Below are 18165 nucleotides of genomic sequence, written 5' to 3'. Positions count from 1 at the left end.
ACCTGGGTCTCTGGCGCTCTGAGGCAGCAGTGCTAACCACTGTCTCACCGTGTCCCTTTACCGTGGCTACTGGGCACTCCTGGAGAGGGAGCATGCAGTGTCCACGGGCACCATGGAGGCCTTCCATGCTCGATGTGCACCTCGGACCGGTGCTTTTTTGACACCTTTAATTACATTTTAGTTTGATGTTTAAAGGTTCATTTGTGATTTGTTTATATTTAAGGCGGTACCCTTTTAAGAGAATGCCCCTTTTGTTTTGTCTCTCAGTTTGTTTGACTTTGTTAAATTGCTTTATACAAAAGTTGGAAACCCAGCCCCCAAGCATTGAACACCACAGCTAATATTTACATCTCCGTAACAAAGAGCTAACACTGATGTGGCCCCCAATGCAAGGCATTATGGTGAAGATGATCATTACAGACTGGGAGGTCACCCATTGCCTGTGGCCCTCAAAGTGACTGCCCGTCAGAACTTCTATGCCAGCAGCTTGTTTCAGGTCTGCATGGATGATCTGTGCAGCATCTTGCACTCTGCCATACACATTGCATAAGGGAGGTCACAGATGATGGTATGTTATTTGCGAGGGGCATAAGTACATCAACTTGGACCGGGACCAGGCGAGCCAAGATGCCATGGACTTCGCCTGCATAACAAGCATGCCCAAGGTGCAGAGTGTCAACGATTGCATACATGTGGCTCTGAACTCCCCATGGCCATTTGTGAACCACAAGAGATACCATTCCCTCAATGTCCAGATTGTCTGTGACTACGCAATGTGCATTATGTTGGTGTGTGCTCATTTCCCAAGGAGGATCCATGATAATTACACCTTGGGGCACTCGCAGATCCCAGTCATTTTTGAGAGAGGGCAGCAGCTGGAAGGATGGCTCCTTGAGGGCAAAGGGTACCTCTGGTTTAAAGAGCCTGGGAAATGCAATACAGAATAATTCTCTCGTCTTTATTTGTAACCATTTCCATCTTGAATCTTTGTTCAATGTTTATTAATATTGAAATAACATATTTCTTTATTTTCTTAAAACTTATTTGCTATTCTCTGGTATTGAAGCAAGCTTAATTTCACACTCAATTCCTACACATTTAATAGTAGCAACACTATTGTCCTTATAAAAGAGCATATTATGTTCGTTACCATGAGAAAAATCATGTGATCTGGTAATATCTATATATTAAAATTGTACATCTGATTTGCCATTCATTCCCACAACCTTAGTTCCAGTAACACTCTAATATTAACATTTACAGTGGAAACTGACTATGTAAATGATGATAATAGAATTCTGTACGCTCTAAGAAAACTAGGTTTCAATATCTTGATAAATACGTGCTAATGAACCAAGCAAGTCCCTAATTCTCCCCTTTAACTGCATATTAAGGGCATATGTGGAGTCTTGCCTCCCAGCACAGGTCGAGGAATGAACAGTGCTTGATAGCAAACCATGTATATTAATCAGTGTGCATTGAAATGAATATAATTTACTAACCCTCGATTAGATTACCCACAAGCTGCTAAGTAAATGAAATAATTATTTCATGTCAAATCAAGGAAAAACCACAATGCAAGTCATACACAAAATATTACTTCTTATTACAAATCACTATTGAAAGTTACATACAAGAAACACCTTAAAGACATGCAAAAATGTAATCTGATTTACCAAGCAATTGAGTAGTAAATGATTAATGGATAAAGTTGCTTAACAAATTGGATAGCAATGGAAACAAAGGCAATTCAGCATATTACAGTACTGGTATTATTAACAAAGCAGTGACTGGAGTCTAATGTTATATACTGATTAGGTTATGTAGAGTAAGTCTTTAGATAGCTGACAAGTTAATAGCTTCTATCAAATAGTTCAAGTCTTTGGGTGTGATTAAAAATGTTCAGTGCTTACAGAGCTTAATCCTCATGAGTGGAGTGGTTGTATCAGTTTCCTTTCTTCTATGTGGCATTAATTTCTTTGGTGTTGAGTCAATGAACTGAACACACTTTAAACAAAGTGAAAATATCTAAGTTAGCTTCCCTTTCACCCCTCTCAAATGTTTGCAATAAATTAGGGGGGGCACGGTGGCCCAGTGATTAGCACTGCTGCATCACAGTGTCAGGGACCCAGATTCAATTCCGGCTTTGGATGACTGTCTGTGTGGAGTTTGCACATTCTCCCCGTGTCTGTGTGGGTTTTCTCCCACACTCCAAAGATGTGTGAATTAGGTTGACTAGCCATGTTAAATTGACCATTAGTGTTAGGGGATCAGTTGGTAAATACATGGGTTACGGAGATACGGCCTGGGTGAGATTGTGGTCAGTGCAACCCAATTGCCGAATGGCCTCCTTCTGCACTGTACAGAGTCTATGATCTCATTCTAAATGACATTGTTTAGCTTTTAACCTCTAACACTCTCTCTCTAAAGGTACATTTTACTAATAGGGATGTCTCTTAAACCTGCAGCATAAACTTTACCTAAAGAAAACTAGAAGTCTTTGCCTAAGATACGTTGTCACTTCTACCAAAGACAAAGAAAACCTCTGCTTCTGTGACAGAATTGCTTATCCGTTTTTAGGTCTATCACCTCCAAAGAGTCAGTACTGAAGCCTGGATCTCCAGGCTGATCAACAACAGCAAACATCTCACCTCGCTGATCGGAATGCTACTGCTGCTCCTGCTGGTCCAAAAGAATCCCCAATGCACCCAACAGAGAACTCCAAATCTCACCCTCCAAGGTTAAAAAAAAGTAGAGTTTATTCATTTATCACAAGTAGGCTTACATTGACAATGCAATGAAGTTACTGTGAAAATCCCCTAGTCCGGCACCTGTTTGGGTAAACTGAGGGAGAATTTAGCTTGGCCAATGCACCTAACCAACACGTGTTTCGGAACGTGGTAGGAAATCAGGACACCCAGGGGAAACCCACACAGACACGGGGAGAACGTGCAAACTCCACATAGACAGTGACCCAAGTTGGGAATCAAACCCAGGTCCCCGGCGCTGTGAGGCAGCAGTGCTAACCACTGTGCCACTGCGCCAGTGGCACAGGTAAGTAGAAGCCTTATAAAACTGCGGTTCAATGATTTAAATTATGAGGGGAAAGTTGGATAAACTTGAGTTTTTGATCCTTGAGGTCTGAAAGTTGAAGGGCAATCTAATCGAGATGTTTAAAATTCTAGTGATTCAAAGGATAGGTTCCGAAAAACAATTTCCTCTGGTGGGGGAATTGAGAGCAAAGCGTGATGTTAAAATTAGAATTAGCTTAGTTAGAAATGAAATCAGGAAGTTTTTTTTCACTCAAGGGAAAGTAGAAATCTGGAACTCCCTCTGGATTGAATAGTCTACTCCTGTTTCTATTAGTACCCCATCCCTGTTCACCACTGGCAACCAAATTTCAAAACTAAAAACAAAAAAGTAACAGCAAAGTAGTGTTCAAGATAGTTGCTGACAGTTTCCAATAAAGGGCATCAGCCATGAAGTGGACATAAGACTAAACTATAGCCAGAGGTCAGTCCCAAAGAACCCACCCTCCCCACTGTTTGGGTTTCAAAAATGCAATCCTACAAAGTGTTCTGTTAGTCATGTAACTCTGTCATGAGGTGAGCACTGTAGGCTGTCATTTCTATTCAGTTCAATAAAGGGTCTCAAAAGGACAGACACTGAAGAAGACTACCGTCAGTATGCTGGAAAAATAGTGTCAGAAAGTGAAACAGATATTTGAACACTGGAAATGAGGCAGAGAAGACACTGAGAATCCAAGAACACAGGTTCAAATCAGCGAAAAAGCTGCTGAAAAGGACCAAAGAAAAGACAACGGCAGCAAGTAAATTACAGAGTGAGTAAAAAATGCTGCAGTAAATGTTTCTATCCCTTCTCCAATCGAATTGAAAAATGATGCACAACAAAACTGACAGGTTTACCACTTACAATGGCAAAACTACAAGGGTTGCAGCAAACTTAATTAACAAGCCTGAACTGATAAGAGTAGCCAGACATGCTGCTGGGGAGGGACTGCTACAATGTGCCACCCTAAATATAAGGGGTGAACAAAGAAAAAAGATCCCAAAAAGACCACAAAGATTTAAAATGCATTGAATGCACATTCTGAATCATGAGTGAATGGTACATATAAACAATATGCGCTCGATGCCAGAGTTCAGGGTTAAAATGAGACCATTGAACAGCATGTGACTGCGGTAACACAGCTTGAAGAATCATGTAAGTTTGGACAGCTCAAAGATTGTTTGATTAAAGAGGTGTGTGAGACCCCTCCGTGACAGCAATTCTATTGAAGGATGAGGATGAGGAGCTGATGCTGAAGAAAGTGATAGACATGTGTTGAAATGCATAAGTTGTGAAAAACCAGCTGGAGCTTATGTATGGCAGAAGTTGCCATTCATATGCTCCAAGTTGAAAGAATGGAGCAATTGTATACAAAGGATAGGATACAAATACTGTGCAGGACAACATGCTTAGGAAAAGAAGGATTATCCAGCATGGGGTAAGCAATGTTTTAACTACAAGAAGCAGAATCATTTTTGCCAGAAAGGAGGAAAATATGCTTATACAGATGGCCATGGGAGAGATATCAGCTGCCAGGTCTCACGAGGAACTATATAAGTTACAACATGTTCGTTCCACCAAATCCATATGCAACACGTGGTTTGTGTCTGTTACAGAAGGAGCGTATTGAGCAGACAGTGTCAGGTCCTCATCTTGCAGCATAATGATCTTCACAGATCAGTGTGAAGTGGCTCAACATGGTGAGCTAAAAATGAAACCCTCAAAAGTAAGGTTGAGGCTATGTGATGGCATGATACTCACACCATTAGGGATACATTAGTCTGAGGGCCCAATACAATGGCAAGAAGGAAGATTTAAAGTTACAGATCATAGATGGGACATCATGGCTACTCACTTCAGCTGAAGCAAGTCTAAATTTTGGGCTGGTAACCCTGTAAGTGCCAACAGAGAATGGGCACAAAAGGGCAGAAGAATACCCCTGAGAGAGGAAGATAAATATTTGAGTAAACCACAAGATGGTTGCTGATCACTTCAGTGCAATGAAGTGCACAAGCTGAAGGTAAATGAAGCAGTACTATAGGAAAAGGTTCACTTCAGAGCTGAATAGGAAGATTTGAAGGACAATGTTCCAGCTGAGTTTATACCGGTGAAGATGCACAATAAACTGAAATCTTCAATGAAGCAAGCTGTGTGAAATGAGAACAAACAAGTTTGAGCGATGACACAACATGCCAGGTAAAAATAATGATCCTTAATTCCACACTCAAAGTAGGAGTTGAAAACACTCAAACAGGTGAACAGCTGTGGAAAGCATCAGACAGAAAAGGCACACAAAGACATTGAAACTTTGCAAGAATCATGTAGTCATGAAGAAACATGAGAAGCCAGTCAAGGTACAAATCTCAAGAGGAGTTAGCCCACTTGTAAACTTGGGACATGTGTAGAGAAATTGTTACCTCAAACATACATGGTGAGAGTGAACAACCATATATACCAATGCAACCATAGGCATAATTGATCAACTAATGAAGCTGTTTCGTCACTAAAATTAGCTGGTCAGGAAGAAGGGATCACGTCAGCTGTACAGAGTATAGAACTACCATCAATCACAGTGGTCCATGAGTTCCCAAAAACTGAAATGGAAAAATAACACCCACCAAGGCAACAAGAGCCAGGGGAATTACACTCTTCAGACAAGGAACATTGCCCAGACAAAGTCAATGTCATTGAGCATGCATTCCAAAAACAGACCCTCATCGTTTAAAGACTATGGCTGGAACTTTCCTGCATTGAAATCTCCATTCATATCAGTGGGACTGAAAGGTCCCGTTGGTGTAAAGTGCTGGACAATTCTGGCCCTATGTGTCCAATGCATATGCAATGACTGACTAGTAGAACAAACAGACGTTAATGCATGAGAATAGTGTGTATATAGTGGGTAAGCTGGGTAACTCAGTCGTGACGTGGAGATGCAGGTGTTGGACTGGGGGTAAACACAGTAAGAAGTCTCACAATACCTTATTAAAGTCCAGCAGATTTATTTGATAGTAAACGCCACAAGCTTTCAGAATGCTGTTCCTTCGACAAGTGAGTGGAAAGTTCTGATCAGAAACAGGGCATATAAAGGCACACACGGTTTACAGAATACTGATAAGAATGCGAGTCTTTACAGTTAATCTGTTATTCAAGTCTTAAAGGTGCAGACAATGTATCTGCTTCTTTCTTATTTAGAATCATAGAATCCTTACAGTGCAGAAGGAAGCCATTTGGCCCTTGAGTCTGCACTGACCACAATCCCACTCAGCCCCTATTCCTGTAACCCCATATATTTACCCTGCTAATCCCCCGACACTAGCATCAATTTAGCATGGCCAATCAATCTAACCCTGCCAAGATAGACAACCTCACAATTTTCCACATTATATTCCATTACCAGATCTTTGTCCACTCACCTAACCTAGCTATATACTTTTGTAGCCTCCTTATGTCCTCTTCAACTTACTTTTCTACCTATGAAAATTGTTGAAAAACAATTAGCTCCACTTCATCAAATGTTGCATTTCCAATATGTTCTTTCTGATCAGAATTCTTGCTGATAATGCTGGTTACTGGCATTTGCTACTGTTTGAGTCCAGTTGAACATTCATTTGCAAATACTATGCAATTTAGTTTGGCACAGCAACTTGGGACTCTTGTCTGGGCTGGTAAGAGTAACTCCTAGCCTAGTGCTACAGCAAGTGATCCCTGTTTCAAGATGAGTACATGCAATAAAATGGGCCCATTTGAACTAAAATTTTGATTGCAGAGCTAAATCATAGTTTGATTTTCCTTACTATCAAAGCATAATATATCACCAAACAGAGAAGGTTTCAAACAAACCAGTGATGCACTGCCAACTTCAACTCAAAAACCACCTGGCATGCACAAGGACCTTAGAAAAGCAAATAGTGAGACCAACCCTCTCCTGACAATCCTGGGCTATCGTGACCTTCTTGCTATGGGGTTGCTAATTCTGGTTAGATGTATTACTTAAGATTTCTGTAATATAAGGGTCTGGCATACATCAGATTAATGTGGGACTAAGAATAGTTGTAAAATAACACAGGATCTACACTTAGAGGTTAATCTAGTGTGGAACAGAACTGTGTGCACAAGAAATCATGGAGACAGCTCCTATCTGGAACCCTTAACAGGAAATATGCATATAGTTCTTGTAGTTAATAAATACATACAGTTAACCTACCTAAGACTACAAAAATTTTATTATGACCTACCAAATGGTATGCAATACCTTATGACGATTTCATCACATAAACTTCAACCACCACATGCCCACCACTGGTTGTCATCGTCCCAAGCCATCCATCCTCATAGCACACAGCATTATTATGCCAATTGGAAAGCAAAATCTTCATCACCCAATTGCATGAATCTTGACTATCAGACAATCTGTTTTACATTGCCAGCATTTTCTAAATTAATAAATGAAAGTGCTCAAAGATAATCTAAAAAAAAGTTCCAGTAATGTTGCTTTCTAGTTGCTGGCAGCAATGTCCTGGAAATTAATAATTCCGAGAGGCTTTGGGACAAATCTGATGGCTTGCCAAAGTACAACCAGAACTGAGTAACAATTGGTAAACACTGTTAGGGAGAAAATTAGATAAAGGGATATATAGAGATAGATACAGAGAGAGAGATAGTTATGGAGATAAATACTATAGATATTGAGATAAATATTATTTAACTATAACAAGAGATGGAAGGAGGAAGTGAAATAGGGCTAAAGGGATATTTACATATATAGTAAGAGAGACATAAAAGTGAAGAATATATAATAAATGAGACGGAGACAACATTTGGAGATAGTGAAATATAGAGAAGAGAGAAATGAGTAAAGAGAGGGGGTGAATAGAATGAGAGGTGGAGAGGAGAGGGATAGAATGAGAAAGATAGATAGAGAGCAGATGGATAGAGTGAGAAAGCTGGAGAGGAGATGAATAACATGAGAAATATGGATAGAGAGGAAATGGAGAGAAAGAGAGAGGGATAGAATGAGAGAGGTGGATAGAGAGAGAGAGATGGTTAGACAGAGAAATGGATAGAGAGAGAGATGGTTAGACAGAGAGATAGATGGAATGAGAGAGACTGAGAGGAGATGGAGAGAATGAGAGGCATGGATAGAGGAGATGGAGAGGAAGAGAGAGATGGATAGCAGGAGAGAGGGGTGAACAGAGACAGGGATGTTGCAGAGCGCCTGCGCCTGGCGTCAGCCGGCGGCGCTGACGGAAGCGGGAGCGGTTTCAGAGAGAGTCGAGCGGCCGCTACCCGCCCACAGCCCGAGAGCGAGAGACACGGAGACTGTCCCCGCCCGACACTGACTGAGCGGTGAGTGCTCGCACGGCAATCCCAGAGGGAGTCCAGGTTTGTGTGGAGATGGCGGGTTAAGGTGCCCTGGGGATGGCCCGGGGAGTGGCGCTGGGCCCCGGGAGGGAGGGCTGGCTGGCTGGCTGGCTGGCTGGGTGAGCGGTTTGCGGAAGGAGCCGGACCCGCTGCCGGTAAGATGGCGGAGCGGAGTCTGTGGCGAACGGCGAAAGCTGAAGCTGCACCGGGGCGGCCCCCTGCCCACCTCCCCCCTCGCCCTTCTTTCATTGCCCAGCGGCCTAGGAGCGAGTCGGGAGGATGGGGAGGCGAGACCGGGGCTGGGCCACATCCAACACCACCCCCCCTCCCTCCGTACACCCCTCCCTCCCTCCGTACACCCCTCCCTCATACGCACCACGCTCACCGACCCCCCCCTCCCCCCGTCTCTCAGGCAGACCCCCCCCACCCATTCTCTTAGGCAGACAGACCCCCCCCACCCCCTCCATTCTCTCAGGCAGACCCCCCCATTCTCTCAGGCAGACCCCCCCACCCCCCCCCATTCTCTCAGGCAGACCCCCCCACCCCCCCCATTCTCTCAGGCAGACCCCCCCACCCCCCCCATTCTCTCAGGCTGACCCCCCCACCCCCCCCATTCTCTCAGGCTGACCCCCCCACCCCCCCCCCCATTCTCTCAGGCTGACCCCCCCATTCTCTCAGGCAGACCCCCCCCCATTCTCTCAGGCAGACCACCCCCATTCTCTCAGGCAGACCCCCCCCCCCCCATTCTCTCGGGCTGACCCCCCCCCCATTCTCTCGGGCTGACCCCCCCCCCATTCTCTCGGGCTGACCCCCCCCCCATTCTCTCGGGCTGACCCCCCCCCCATTCTCTCGGGCTGACCCCCCCCCATTCTCTCGGGCTGACCCCCCCCCATTCTCTCAGGCTGCCCCCCCCCCCCATTCTCTCAGGCTGCCCCCCCCCATTCTCTCAGGCTGCCCCCCCCCCCCATTCTCTCAGGCTGCCCCCCCCCCCCATTCTCTCAGGCTGCCCCCCCCCCCATTCTCTCAGGCTGCCCCCCCCCATTCTCTCAGGCTGCCCCCCCCCATTCTCTCAGGCTGCCCCCCCCCATTCTCTCAGGCTGACCCCCCCCCCATTCTCTCAGGCTGACCCCCCCCCCATTCTCTCAGGCTGACCCCCCCCCCCCATTCTCTCAGGCTGACCCCCCCCCCCATTCTCTCAGGCTGACCCCCCCCCCATTCTCTCAGGCTGACCCCCCCCCCCATTCTCTCAGGCTGACCCCCCCCCCATTCTCTCAGGCAGAACACCCCTCCCTCCCCCCTCCTCCCCCCACCACCCCCCCTCCCCCCTCCCCTACCCCCCCAACACCCCCCCACCCCCCCCAACCAAACACCCCCCCCACCCCCCCAACCGAACACCCCCCCCACCCCCCCAACCGAACACCCCCCCCACCCCCCCCAACCGAACACCCCCCCCCACCCCCCCAACCGAACACCCCCCCCACCCCCCCAACCGAACACCCCCCCACCCCCCCCAACCAAACACCCCCCCCACCCCCCCAACCGAACACCCCCCCCACCCCCCCCAACCGAACACCCCCCCAACCGAACACCCCCCCCCCCAACCGAACACCCCCCCCCAACCGAACACCCCCCCCCAACCGAACACCCCCCCCCAACCGAACACCCCCCCCCAACCGAACACCCCCCCCCAACCGAACACCCCCCCCCAACCGAACACCCCCCCCCAACCGAACACCCCCCCCCAACCGAACACCCCCCCCCCAACCGAACACCCCCCCCCCTCCCCCAACCGAACACCCCCCCCTCCCCCAACCGAACACCCCCCCCCCTCCCCCAACCGAACACCCCCCCCCTCCCCCAACCGAACACCCCCCCCCCCAACCGAACACCCCCCCCCCAACCGAACACCCCCCCCCCCCAACCGAACACCCCCCCCCCCCCAACCGAACACCCCCCCCCCCCAACCGAACACCCCCCCCCCCCAACCGAACACCCCCCCCCCCCCCTTCTCTCAGGCAGAACAGCTCCCACACACCCCCCCCCCCTCCTCTCAGGCAGAACAGCTCCCACACACCCCCCCCCCCCCCCCCCTCTCAGGCAGAACAGCTCCCACACACCACCCCCCCCCCCCCCCTCAGGCAGTCCCCCCCCATGCACACAACCCCCTCACTTTTTAAATAGTTATGTCCTTTTAGCGTGTTATTCATACTTCAGCAATTCATATATTCGGCTGTAATTTATATTCTTGCTATTGAAGGGCTGATGCGAGGCAGAAGGCCCCACCTTAGTTGAACTGTATCCCTGAGGCAGCTCCAGCAGTCAAAGCGGATGTTGCTGGTTCACAGCTGCATCCCAGCTCTGATACTGAAATATCAGCTGTTCGTCGCTTTAATTCCTCTGTCCTTTTCAAAGCAACTGGCCTCATGAAGTTTGATTTTTCAGGGGAAAATAGGTCCTTTATCGAAAAGACTCTTTCATGTTTTCTTCTATGTGCACTGCGTGCTTTAATGTTGCTAAAATGGGCTTTGTTTCGCATGTCTCGTCAAATGTCCATTGTATTGCCAGGGACTGTGAAACAATGTAAAAAGTGACCGTGGATTTTGTCATTAATCAAGTTGGTACTACAAAGTGAAGACTTTCAGTCCATTTCAGAGTAAGGAAAAGAAAGTCTTGTCAAGTGTGTTATTTCCTCAAGTGTCAAAAATAGCAGGAAGTGATCTCGTTAATCTACTGAGTTTATGAAATATGTAACTCAAACGATGAAGGCAGGACCATTTATATACTTCCTGTGTGAAGAGTGTGATAACAAGAGATCAAGAACATCTTTGGAGCTTAAACCTTTTTTATTTACTCCAGGCATATTGAAAAATCAATGAAACACTACTTGTATTTATATAGAATCCTTACACCTCTTACAGTGCAGAAGGAGCCATTCAGCCCATCGAGTCTGCACAGACCACAATTCCACCCAGACCCAATTCCTGTAACCCCACATATTTACTCTGTTAATCCCTGACACTAGGGTTGATTCGGCATGGCCAGTCAACCTAACACACACATTTTTGGACTGAGGAAATCAGAGCATTTGGAGAAATCTCACACACAGGGAGAATGTGTAAACTCCATACAGAGAGCGATTTGAGGCCGGAATTGAACGCAGGTCCTTGATGCTGTGAGGCAGCAATGCTAACCACTATGCCACCCCAATATAGAATAGAATCCCTATAGTGCAGAAGCCCATTGAGTCTGCATCGACTCTTACCCAAACTTAACCTGTAACCCTGTTTACCCTGCTAATCCCCCTAACATATGTATCTTGTGACACTAAGGGGCAACTTATCACAGCCAATCAACCTAAGCCGCACATCTTTGTTTGGGAGGAACATCCAGAAGCAGATATGGGGAGACTGTGCAAACTCCACACAGGCCAGAATTGAACTGCGGTTCCTAGCACCGAGGCAGCAGTGCTAACCACTGTGCCATCATACCACCCATATAGTGCCTTTTAAGGAGTAAAACATTCCAGGGATGTTGTAGGAGTGTTATCAATCAAAATTTGATTTGGAGCATTAGGAGGGGTTTTCAAAACTTGGTAGCCTAACTCCTGGTTAATAGTGTTGAAGTCATTAAAATTTAGGAGAAGCAGTGGTTTAGTACTATTGTCCTGGGCTAGAGACCGAGTAATGTTCTGGGGACCTGGGTTTGAATCCCACCACTACAGACGGTGAATTTTAAATTCAGTAAAAAAAAATACGGAATTTAAAGTCGAATGATCATGAAACCATTGTCAATTGTCGTAAAAACCCACCTGGTTCACTAATGTCCTTTAGGGAAGGAAATCTGCAGTCCTGATCTGGCCTGGCTTACGTGTGAATCTAGACTCCAATGTGGTTGACACTTAAATGCTCTCAGGGATGTAATAAATGCTGGCCCAGCCAGAGATTTCCACATCCCATAAACAAATACATTTTTAAAAATGGGAATGCTGGAGGTCAGAAATAGAAAAACAATTTTTTCACACATCCCATAAATTCTTTTTGAAAAGGAGTGATGGACAAACAGAACTTAGTGCAAGTTAGGACAGGAGGAGGAAAGATTTGAATGTCTTCAAGATTATGGGGGATAAAATCTGGGAGGCTAGGTAGTAGTGCTTTGGAATAATCAAGTCCAGTGGTTTATTAACAATCTGGCAATTTGTCCTGGCAATGGATTATAATTGATTTGTTTTCAGATTGTGGTTAAATGAAATAATAAAAAGCAAGGTGTAATTGAACAAATTTATGTTTTTACTCTTTCAAGTTTTTAGAGGTTGAAAATATTTTCAAGAGCTACTCTTGCAAGGTTTGAAGCTGAGGAGAATACAAAGCATCTCTGAGGGGTGTAGATAATTTTGAGTGTTAAAAATGTCAGATAACATATAATATGGTCAAATGTGAGATCATCCATTTGGCAGGAATTACAGAAAAGCAAAATATTATTCAAATGGAGAGAGACAGCAGAATGCCGCATTACAGAGGGACCTGGGTGTTCCATGGTTGTACAAACAAGGAGCTGAGTAGGCCATTCAGCTGCTCGAGCTTGCTCCAACATTTAATAAGATCACAACTGATATGATAGCAACTTCAAGTATGCACCCTGCCTACCCTGATAACCTATCATTCCTTGTTTACCAAAAATCTATCCACTTCTGCCCTAAGAATATTTAAAGACTTTGCTTCCACTGCCTTTTCAAGAAGAATTCCAAAGATTCGCAGCCGCCTTGAGAGACCAAATTTCGTCTAATCTCTGATTTAAATGTTTGACCCCTTATTTTTAAATAATGACCCTTAGTTCTAGATTCTCCCACAAGAGGAAGCAATTTCTCCACATCCACCCTGTCAAGGTACCTCAGGATCATGTATGTTCCACAAAAAACTACAGAAGATCATGAATGTATCCATCACGCAAACCAGTCTCCCATCCATTGACTCTGTCTACACTTCCCACTGCCTTGGCAAAGCAGCCAGCTTAATTAAGGACCCCACGCATCCTGGACACACTCTCTTCCATTTACTTCCTTCGGGGAAAAAGATACAAAAGTCTGAAGTCACTTACAAACTGACTCAACAACAGCTTCTTCCCTGCTGCTGTCAGATTTTTGAATGGACTTACCTTGTATGAATTGATCGTTCTCTACACCCTTGCTGTGACTGTAATACTACATTCTGCACTCTCTCCTTTCCTTCTCTATGAATGGTATGTTTTGTCTGTATAGTATGCAAGAAACAATTCTTTTCACTGTTAACACATGTGACAATAATAAATCAAATCAAATGTTTCAATCAAATTGCCTCTTAGTTTTCTAAACTCCAACAGATACAAGCCCAGCCTGTCTAACCTTTCCTCACAAGACAACTCCTCCATTCCACACATTAATCTGGTAAGTTTTCTCTGAACTTCTTCCAGTGTACTTAAATCCTTCCTTAAATAGGTGACCATTACTGTATGCTACTCCAGATGTAGCCTCAATAACTGAAGCTTAACCTCCCTACTTTTGTATTCTGTTTTCCACAATAAATGATAGCATTCTAATAACTTTCCTAATTGCTGTACTTGCACTATGACACCCAAATCCATTTGCATGTCAGAGCTCTGCAATCTCTCATCATTTAGGTAATATGCTTTTATATTCTTCCTGCCAAAATGGTCGGTTTTGCATTTTCCCATGTTAAGCTCCATTTTATCTATATCTTTTTGTAGCCTTTTTATGTCCTCTTATTTTCCTATCTATCATGTTGTTGTCAACAAATTTGGCAATCATTGCATCCCTTCATTCAAGTCATTTATATAAATGGTTGAGGTCCCAGCACTGATTGTTATGAGATACCACTTGTTTCATCTTACCAGCCTGAAAAAGATCCATTTATGCCTGCTCTCTGCTTCCTGTTAGCCGGCCAATCTATCCATGCTGATATGTTATCCCCTTACCATGAGCTGTTATTTTCCGCAACCTTTGTGACACCTTATCAAATGCCTCCTAGAAATCTGAGTACAGTGCATCCACTAGTTTACCTTTATTCACAGCACATGCTACTTCCTCAAAGAAGTAAGTTGGTTAAACATTAACTATATCACTAGCTGCTTTTTTAAGACCCAAGGATGAAATCCATCAGGACCCAAGTGCTTTTCAAAAATTTGCTCATTACCACTTCTCTTTGTAATTTTCCTGCATTCTTCCCTCCCTTTCATTTCCTGTCAGTTCTTCAGACTCAAATGTTCTGGAGTTGCAGTCAAGTTGTTTTATTATGAGTGCTAATAGGAATAGCAGAAGATCTGTCTACCTCTGGGTTATGGGCCCAGCACAATTCGGCTGCACCACTCTGCAATGGCACTTTCTATAGGGCCACTACTTACTTTGTAAACTTTATTATTTGTAAAATATTTATAGAAAGGCTTGCTATCTGTTTTTGTTTCCGGCCAGCTTTCACTCATACTCAAATTTTTCCCTCAATCATCTTGTCATCCTTTGCTGTTCCTAGTATTCTATCCAATCTTCTGACCACCTACTTTTGCAGAATTATATGCTTTTTCTTTAAGTTTGACATTATCTTTGGCCTCCTTCTGCACTGTAGGGATTCTATGTTCTATGAATGGATAGTGAGTCCATCTCTTAGATTTTTTTCTTGCTCATTGAAATGCATCTGAAATATGCTCATTAATGTTTGCCACTGCATTTCTTTTGACCTATACCTTAATTTACTTTGTCAATAGGATCTTTCAGTCCCACCAAAGTCTACAGTGTTTTGTATATCTTGCTTCTCCTGCTTTGGAGGTAGCTTTTGGCGGGACTGGAGGATCCCACCCTTAGCCTCGGACCCAATCATCTCTGCCTCAAATGGAATTTAAAATTGAATCATGTTATGGTCACTGCTACATTGGGAGCACCTTCACTGTAATGTCATTAATGAATCCTAGAATACTGAAAGGACTGGATAGAATGGACTTGGGAAAGATGTTTCCATTAGTAGGAGAGACTAGGATCCGAGGGCGCAGCTTCAGAATAAAGGGATGACCGTTTAGAACTGATGTGAGGAGGAATTTCTTCAGCCAGAAGGCAGCGAACCTATGGAATTCAGTGCCACAAGGCTGTGGAGGCCAGGTCATTGAGTACATTTAAGGCAGCAATAGGTTCTTGGTTAGTAAGGGAATCAAAGGTTACAGGGAAAAGGCAGGAGAATGGGGTTGAGAAACTTATCAGCCATAATTGAATGGTAGAGCAGACTCTGGGCCTAATTCTGCTCCTATATCTTATGGTCTTATAATCCCATCTCACTGTACAATACCAGTTCAAGTATTGCCCGCTGTAGAACTTGCTCTTCTAAGAAGCTATCGTGGAAATATTCTATGAACTCCTTATCTAGACTACCTTTACCCATCTGACTTTTCTAGTCTCTGTGTAGATTCAAATCTCCCATGATTATAGTCATGCTTTTCTGACAAGTTGCCATTATTTAAAGTATAAAAGCAGGGAAGTCTTGCTGCAATGCACAGGGTACCTGCATAGATGAGACCATATCTGTGTACAGTTCTGATTTCCTTAATTAAGGAGAGATATTATTGCATTAGAAGCAGTTCAGAGAAGGTTGGGTCAATATTCGCAGGGAGTTTGGAAGGATGAAAGGTGATCTTATTGAAACATACAATATCCTGAGGGGACTTTAATAGGTGTTGGATTGGATGTTTCCTGAGCTAGGAGCCACAGTTTTAGAAATGAGGTTTCCTTTTTAAAATTGATACGTGGCAACAGACCTTTGATTAACAAGGGAGTCGAGGGTTGTGGAGGGCAGACAGGAAAATGGAACTGAGGTCACAATTCGATCAGCCACGATCTTATTGAATAGCAGAGCAGATCTGAGGGGCTGAATGGCCTATTCCTGCCTGTATTTATGATTTTACGATCTTTGAGCTGTTGAGTTCCGAATAAATGTAACAAATGCATTGATGTATTTCAGTGAGGTGATGATGTTCTGGCAAAATAGTAGTATACAAATGTAGTTGATTTGCCATCTTTCTATAAAGTATGATGTGCTCAAATAATTTGTGTGGTGGAGTTATTGCTCATGCCATCTGTTACCATTATAATTTTACATTTCGGGCACACTTGTGAATGTTCTCTATAACTGGATTTACTTGTATTTTAGGATATATATAATGTTATATGGGTCACTGAAGATACTTGAAACATGTTGTGCTATATATCTTGGGTCATGTTCCGTGCAGTTATTTACAATACGTTATGAACACATTGAAAATACGTATAATGCATTCTTGGAATGTGTTTAAGGTTAGATTTGGCATATTTTCAAATGATTTTGATTTTTGGTTATGATACTGTTTCAAATTCCCTGTTGTTTATACAAGATAACTGAACATTTAGTGAATTTATTGCTAATAACGCCAAGGCGTTCATTTTTGAAATTTATACAGGGCCATATTGTTGCACTGGACCAGAACAATAACCATTTTACCTCTAGGTCCTTGATTTTAATACATTTCAAAATAATGTTGTGGATTGAAATCACTCTTGCCTGAGGGATCCTAGCTTAACTAAATTAGTTCAACACTTTTAGCTCATTTCCTAAGGGGCATGAGCTCACAGTACACAGCCGCCTCTAATTTAGGTCTAGATCAGCCTCACTTGAGAGAAACCAAAATAACAGCTGGTGTAGAAAATAATGCGATTTTTGCAGTAGGGTGTGCTTTTTGAAGTTGCAATAAAAGGACATTGTTTGGCATGTCAATGAAGCTTTACTTTGCTTCTATTCCCGTTCTGCTTTGATAAAACTGCCAAAGGTGGAAGTATCTTCCATACAACATGAGTATCATTGTGTTTTTAGTTGAACCAAAGTGGTTGACAACAGAGTCAAAACCATGAAATTAGATTACAGTGTAATGCTCTATGTTAATGGGGGTGGCATAACCATTTTGATCTGTTGGCCACTGTACAATATGCATAAATTTCTTAAGCTCAAATTCTAGAACATTAGAATCCTCCTTTGTTCATTTTGCTTATTAATAATCACCTGAACCATTGCTGTTCTCTTTCACCAAATGTAATTAAAGATGGAATTAATTAGGAATATTGCACATCTCTTGGCTACTGGCTCGATTGCAGCAGCACCAGCCTTAGAAAAGTTTATTTGCCAACTTCAGCTACTGTGGTCTACGTGAGTGGGCAAAGGAAGGGAAGATGGCCTGGGAGGTTTGTAATTTGTCATTTTGTTCCCATTGCCTTTAGGTTAAAGCCAAAAACTCTGGGAATTGGTGATTCGTCATGATGCTTGTACACATTGTACTGCATTTAAAGATGTGAGTGAACCATCAGATGTTTAAGTAGAACGTGTCTGCATAAAATCAGTGAACCAGGATGAATTAGTGCACTTAATGAGGGATCTAGGCAGTGTAGAAGGGGTAAATCTGTTCCTCCTCAGGAAAGGATCGAGAATGAGCACAAATTCAAAGTAATTGGCAAAAGAAAATATGAGGAAAAACTTTTCATAGAGAATGGTGAGGTCTGGAATGCACTGCCTCAAGTGTGGTTGAGACAGTTTCACTTAAGATATTGAAAAAGAAAATAGATTGTTAGCTGTAAAAGAAAAATGCACAGGGTTATGGGGAGAAGGTGGGCAAATGGTGATAGGTAAACTGCTCATTTGATGAACTGGTGGAGGCACGATGGCCAAATGGTGACCTTTT

General features: G+C 43.9%; 1 protein-coding gene across 4 annotated transcripts in view; it reads left to right on the top strand.

Annotated features, from left to right (window-relative positions):
• Positions 1-8296: 8296 nt before the first annotated feature.
• LOC145344182 (ras-related protein Rap-1b) overlaps positions 8297-18165 on the top strand; it is an 80009-nt gene continuing 70140 nt past the window's right edge. The window contains exons 1-2 of one of the 4 annotated variants that reach the window (XM_080191124.1): positions 8298-8415; positions 17708-17778. The gene's annotated coding sequence lies outside the window, so the exon portion shown is untranslated. Of the gene's footprint in view, positions 8452-13767; positions 13850-17707; positions 17779-18165 lie in introns of all 4 variants that reach the window. The other 3 variants (XM_080191125.1, XM_080191122.1, XM_080191123.1) reach the window with 3 other exon arrangements.

This window comes from Carcharhinus amblyrhynchos, chromosome 6 (assembly GCF_965287045.1).
Source record: "Carcharhinus amblyrhynchos chromosome 6, sCarAmb.v2.hapA, whole genome shotgun sequence".
Taxonomy (NCBI): Eukaryota; Metazoa; Chordata; class Chondrichthyes; order Carcharhiniformes; family Carcharhinidae; genus Carcharhinus; species Carcharhinus amblyrhynchos.
The sequence above is the reverse complement of the archived record's forward strand: the minus strand, read 5'-3'. Positions and strand labels throughout refer to the sequence as shown.